Here is a 7,655-nt window from a genome sequence, read left to right as displayed (position 1 = left end):
CTGCGCCATACAAACCCTCTCGCCGACCGCAATGAATATGCCCCTTGGTTGCAAGAAGCCAATGTAGACAGAGAAAATGTTCATCGTTGGGCTGGCGATGGTGAGCGATGGTGCTGCAGCCAGTGGACAGCTGCGCAGCATGAAGATACAGTAGCGACTGCATCCTCCTTTGATTCAGAACATTTAACCCATCACAAATGAGAACTTTTTGTATGGCCACCTGTGTATAGCTAATAGGCGACGGGTATAATAGGCTCATACTGTATATGTTGTGCATGCTGATATAATTGTAAGATAAAATATGTTTTGTGCCCCAGAAAACACAGTCGTTCTCCATCCATTGGGAGGGAGGGCCGCTGACGTCAGCAGTGGCCTCCTCCCCACGGCCTCCCCATGGCCTCCGCACCTGCACGTTGGGCTCTGAACACTCGCAGCCCACCGAGCAAGATCTGAATGAGGCCTACTGTGTGTAAGAGAGAACAAGAGATTATCTATAGCAATAGTACAAGGTGACTAAATCTAAGGCAGACTATAAAACAGATTGTGCCCATGTAGTTGCCAGAGCAAGTTAGCGGTGTACAGAGAGACGGATCCTTTAGTACCATGGTAACACGTTATTGTGTAACATCCCAGCATACCGCAGCCTGCAGCAAGATAGGACAACTTCTCTGTGCAGCATCTATCTGGCACAGGATGGGGAATGGAAGGAGGAGGGGAAAAATAATCTATTTCTCCTGCATTTTTTGACACATTTAGCTGTTTATCAAAAATATGAGCTTGGGAGCCAGCAGTAAAGTAGGCGGTAGATGCATGTCAATCCTTCATACTGTACTAAGATATTGGGGGGGGGGGGTCTAGTTAAATTGTAAACATTTGCAATGTCGACATCTGAAACACCGACATCTGCACGGTCCGGCAGTGGAATGTTAGGGTTAGGCCGTGGTCAGGGGAGGTTAAGGCACTAGAAAAAGGGTTAGGCAACCTCACCTCCCCAAGTACTGCTGTGTGTCCAAGAAGTCCTCATCAGGGACTGCAGGACTAGGGAAGGGCATCGTTGCCTTTGCCATCGATGGCTGTTATCGATGGCAAAAGCGCAACTGACCATCGACAGTGCATAACTATCCAATGGATAACCATTGATGTTTTTACATATCGATGGTTATCCATTTTCTTTGATTGATTGGCCTCTGGGCCAATCAAAATACGGGGGCGGAGATTTGCGGGTGATGGGGGCGGAGCTATGCTCCGTGTCCTGGCTCCTTGGGTAAAAAGCAAAAATGAAACTATTCGTTTAAGCTTGACATCGATGATGGGAAACCATCTGGTTCTACCCCATCGATGTCAAAACTATTCAATATCGTCCATAAACCATCAATGATTTCTAATCATCGATGGTCGATTGCAATCCCTAAGCAGGACCCAGAAGAGACTGCTGGAGCAACCACATTCACTGTTACTGTTAGACCACCAGGGAAGTGTTGTCTATATTCTAATGTTGGCCTTACGTCAATGGATGAATGTTCAAACTGGTCAATGTCCAGAAGCTACAGGTCAAAATTTACAAGTGATTTTCACATTTCTATTGGTAGAATATTGGTAGAATATACTGTATATTTGGCTTTGTAACATTATACCTACTGTATGTTCTTTAGGGGGGTGTATACAGGATGAGATTATTTCATGAGATACAGAACTGTTATTTATTATGGAGGGGGCAGTTACTCCTCCAGTCTCAATAGCTATATTTATGCCGCAATCTCTAAGCTGACATTTTGTTACTTTGAGTTGCCCTAGTTGAAGTTTATACCTTCAGCCTACAAATGGGACACCAATGGGGCTTTTTATCAACTCATTGTGTGCAAAAAATATCCGCAAAAAATTGGACACCTTGTTGGGGGACGAATACCCCTTTCACACCGGCCACCCGGCAATTACCCGGCATTTTTGAGTACCGGGTCATTTTGCCAGGTGCAGCCTGACCCCATTCACACCATCTGCAAATTACCGGGTTAAAGCTTTTCAACCCAGTAATTTGCTGGAAAACCCAGGTTTTTTGGTGGTGTGAATGGGTCAAGAGCAGGGTCGGAGTGCCGGGATTTAAGACCCGTCTTGACCCTTTCACACCACCGAAAAACCTGGGTTCTTCAGCAAATGACCGGGTTGAAAAGCTTTAACCTATTAATGTGCGTCTTGGGGTGAAAGAGGTAAAAGTAAACACCAAAACCGGACCCCGGTACACCAAGACCGGACAGGCTCCATTTATCAAACTCTTCATTACGGAGCTTGTAATGTTTGGCTAGGGGGTGCGTCATCCACGGAAGTGCCTGTGATAGCCGTCCGCGGTGGTGCCTGTGATAGCCGTCCGCGGTGGTGCCTGTGATAGCCGTCCGCAGTGGTGCCTGTGAGAGAGACATGGGAAAGGGCAGATTACAGCATCCCTGTATGGTCCAGACTGTTCTGGTTTTTACTACAGACCCAGGCCATAAAGGAAGCATTTATGCTCTTCCTCCTCTTCTCCCTGGTGACCGGTGTCACAGGCAGCCCTACCAGACGGAACACCCCCTGTACAGGCCCCCCACCCGGACCTGAATGAATTTGGTAAATGGAGCCTGTCCTAATCAGCGTTTCAGGGTCCTGCTCTCAGGAGATGGCTCTGTAAACTAAAACTTGTCTAGGTATACGGGGAAGTGTATACACCCTGCCAGAGTTGGTGCCAAATCCAGACATTTTTCTGACTTGCTATTGAATGCATGCCCTTCCAAACAGCAAGGAGTGACTTTATGTCACATGGATGATAATTCATGTACTTGAAATCTTTAGAACCGCACCACATAACTAGGTGGCCTGGATCACCGACTGCAAGGATAGCAACGGATGCCCTCACTCCGCCTAAGTCTTCCATATAGCTGGTACAATTTATTCAAATGCTGCCACCTTGTTCCATATGTACCGTTCAGTAGAAATATAGGTACATTGACACAACTCAAGGTGAGGGACGTCTCCAAAACAAAAATGATTTGGTGTTCTGCCTCTGTTGCCTTGTAGCCTATAAACCATCTTCTTTGACCTTGTGGACAGACCTGAGTCTTAAATCTTTTCGTAGATGATCGTCTACTATATAAAACAGACTAAATGAAGAACGTGAGCTGGAACCGCACCAGTTTGTGTAATCTGACATCGTCCATGCCTTAAACTGAGCGTAAATACTACGTCCATATAGCCAGACCATGTTTCTGAATACAGTAACGTCTCCAACACACTATCCCTCACCATTGATCCATTAATATAACAGTTTGCATGAGGGAATAAAAATAGACAACACTTTATCGGAGACCAGAATAGAACATGTAACATGAAGCTCTCCTGGAACAAACAGATACAAAGACTTAGGGATTTAATAATAAATAAAAAAGGATGGAGTAGAGGGACGAGACAAACCTCGAACAAGAATATAAGAAACGTTAAGATTACATATACAATCAATATTCAACAGCAAAGCAACAGAACCAGGATTTGAGGAACAAACCGAGGGCTTAAGTGGACCTCACAGCCTGTTCTTTCAGATCTGATGTTGTTTTCGTTGTGTTTAAAACCTTGTAGTGTGACATGAAGTGTAAGAAACTGTGCTCTCTATAGGAAGGCAAAAACACTGACGGGACTGTGTCCGCCCATAGGGCTTAACAGGCGTACAATCAATTCCACGCCCTTGCCACCACTCTCCTTGACCTTCAATGACATTCTGTACAGTAACCAAGGAGCAACATGGCTGAAAGAGTAAGAACAATAATATAGGCAATGGCAGCAGGGCTAGGGTCTATTTTATTTAGTACCATTTATATAGCGCACACATATTCCGCAGCGCTGTACAGAGACTATTATTACCAGTTATTATATAGCGCACACATATTCCGCAGCGCTGTACAGAGACTATTATTACCAGTTATTTATATAGCGCACACATATTCCGCAGTGCTGTACAGAGACTATTATTACCAGTTATTATACAGCACACACATATTCCGCAGCGCTGTACAGAGACTATTATTACCAGTTATTATACAGCACACACATATTCCGCAGCGCTGTACAGAGACTATTATTACCAGTTATTATATAGCGCACACATATTCCGCAGCGCTGTACAGAGACTATTATTACCAGTTATTTATATAGCGCACACATATTCCGCAGTGCTGTACAGAGACTATTATTACCAGTTATTATACAGCACACACATATTCCGCAGCGCTGTACAGAGACTATTATTACCAGTTATTATATAGCGCACACATATTCCGCAGTGCTGTACAGAGACTATTATTACCAGTTATTATACAGCGCACACATATTCCGCAGCGCTGTACAGAGACTATTATTACCAGTTATTATACAGCACACACATATTCCGCAGCGCTGTACAGAGACTATTATTACCAGTTATTATACAGCACACACATATTCCATAGCGCTGTACAGAGACTTTTATTACCAGTTATTATATAGTGCACACATATTCCACAGCGCTGTACAGAGAATATTATTACCAGTTATTATATAGTGCACACATATTCTGCAGCACTGTACAGAGACTATTATATTACCAGTTATTATATAGCGCACACATATTCCGCAGCGCTGTACAGAGAGTATTATTACCAGTTATATATATAGCGCACACATATTCTGCAGCGCTGTACAGAGACTATTATTACCAGTTATTATATAGCGCACACATATTCCACAGCGCTGTACAGAGACTATTATTACCAGTTATATATATAGCGCACACATATTCCACAGCGCTGTACAGAGACTATTATTACCAGTTATATATATAGCGCACACATATTCCGCAGCGCTGTACAGAGAATATTATTACCAGTTATTATATAGCGCACACATATTCCGCAGCGCTGTACAGAGTATATTATTACCAGTTATTATATAGCGCGCACATATTCCGCAGTGCTGTACAGAGAATATTATTACCAGTTATTATATAGCGCACACATATTCCGCAGCACTGTACAGAGAATATTATTACCAGTTATTATATAGAGCACACATATTCCACAGCGCTGTACAGAGAATATTATTACCAGTTATTATATAGCGCACACATATTCCTCAGCACTGTACAGAGAATATTATTACCAGTTATTATATAGCGCACACATATTCCACAGCACTGTACAGAGACTATTATTACCAGTTATTATATAGCGCACACATATTCCGCAGCGCTGTACAGAGAATATTATTACCAGTTATTATATAGCGCACACATATTCCGCAGCACTGTACAGAGAATATTATTACCAGTTATTATATAGCGCACACATATTCCACAGCGTTGTACAGAGACTATTATTACCAGTTATATTATATAGCGCACACATATTTCGCAGCACTGTACAGAGAATATTATTACCAGTTATTATATAGCGCACACATATTCCGCAGCGCTGTACAGAGAATATTATTACCAGTTATTATATAGCGCACACATATTCCGCAGCGCTGTACAGAGAATATTATTACCAGTTATTATATAGCGCACACATATTCCACAGCGATGTACAGAGACTATTATTACCAGTTATATTATATAGCGCACACATATTCCACAGCACTGTACAGAGAATATTATTACCAGTTGTTATATAGCGCACACATATTCCGCAGCGCTGTTCAGAGAATATTATTAACAGTTATTATATAGCGCACACATATTCCACAGCGATGTACAGAGACTATTATTACCAGTTATATTATATAGCGCACACATATTCCGCAGCACTGTACAGAGAATATTATTACCAGTTATTATATAGCGCACACATATTCCGCAGCGCTGTACAGAGAATATTATTACCAGTTATTATATAGCGCACACATATTCCGCAGCGCTGTACAGAAAATATTATTACCAGTTATTTATATAGCGCACACATATTCCGCAGTGCTGTACAGAGAATATTATTACTAGTTTTTATATAGCGCATACATATTCTGCAGCGCTGTACAGAGATTATTATTACCAGTAATTTATATAGCGCATACATATTCCGCAGCGCTGTACAGAGAATATTATTACCAGTTATTTATATAGCGCACATATATTCCGCAGCGCTGTACAGTTAATATTATTACCAGTTATATTATATAGCGCACACATATTCCGCAGTGCTGTACAGAGTATATTATTACCAGTTATTATATAGCGCACACATATTCCGCAGCGCTGTACGGAGAATATTGTTACTAGTTATTTATATAGCGCACACATATTCTGCAGCGCTGTACAGAGACTATTACCAGTTATTATATAGCGCACACATATTCCGCAGCGCTGTACAGAGAATATTATTACCAGTTATTTATATAGCGCACACATATTCCGCAGCATTGTACAGAGGATATTATTACCAGTTATTATATAGCGCACACATATTCCGCAGCGCTGTACAGAGACTATTATTACCAGTTATTATATAGCGCACACATATTCCGCAGCATTGTACAGAGACTATTATTACCAGTTATTATATAGCGCACACATATTCCGCAGCGCTGTACAGATAATATTATTACCAGTTATTATATAGCGCACACATATTCCGCAGCATTGTACAGAGACTATTATTACCAGTTATTATATAGCGCACACATATTCTGCAGAGCTGTACAGAGACTATTACCAGTTATTATATAGCGCACACATATTCCGCAGCGCTGTACAGAGAATAATATTACCAGTTATTTATATAGCGCACACATATTCCGCAGCATTGTACAGAGGATATTATTACCAGTTATTATATAGCGCACACATATTCCGCAGCGCTGTACAGAGACTATTATTACCAGTTATTATATAGCGCACACATATTCCGCAGCATTGTACAGAGACTATTATTACCAGTTATTATATAGTGCACACATATTCCGCAGCACTGTACAGAGACTATTATTACCAGTTATTATATAGCGCACACATTCCACAGCGCTGTACAGAGAATATTATTACCAGTTATTATATAGCGCACACATATTCCGCAGCGCTGTACAGAGCATATTATTACCAGTAATTTATATAGCGCATACATATTCCGCAGCGCTGTACAGAGAATATTATTACCAGTTATTTATATAGCGCACATATATTCCGCAGCGCTGTACAGTTAATATTATTACGTTATATTATATAGCGCACACATATTCCGCAGTGCTGTACAGAGTATATTATTACCAGTTATTATATAGCGCACACATATTCCGCAGCGCTGTACGGAGAATATTGTTACTAGTTATTTATATAGCGCACACATATTCTGCAGCGCTGTACAGAGACTATTACCAGTTATTATATAGCGCACACATATTCCGCAGCGCTGTACAGAGAATATTATTACCAGTTATTTATATAGCGCACACATATTCCGCAGAATTGTACAGAGGATATTATTACCAGTTATTATATAGCGCACACATATTCCGCAGCGCTGTACAGAGACTATTATTACCAGTTATTATATAGCGCACACATATTCCGCAGCATTGTACAGAGACTATTATTACCAGTTATTATATAGCGCACACATATTCCGCAGCGCTGTACAGATAATATTATTACCAGTTATTATATAGCGCAC

This window comes from Crinia signifera, chromosome 9, assembly GCF_055691185.1.
Source record: "Crinia signifera chromosome 9, ASM5569118v1, whole genome shotgun sequence".
Taxonomy (NCBI): Eukaryota; Metazoa; Chordata; class Amphibia; order Anura; family Myobatrachidae; genus Crinia; species Crinia signifera.
The sequence above is the reverse complement of the archived record's forward strand: the minus strand, read 5'-3'. Positions refer to the sequence as shown.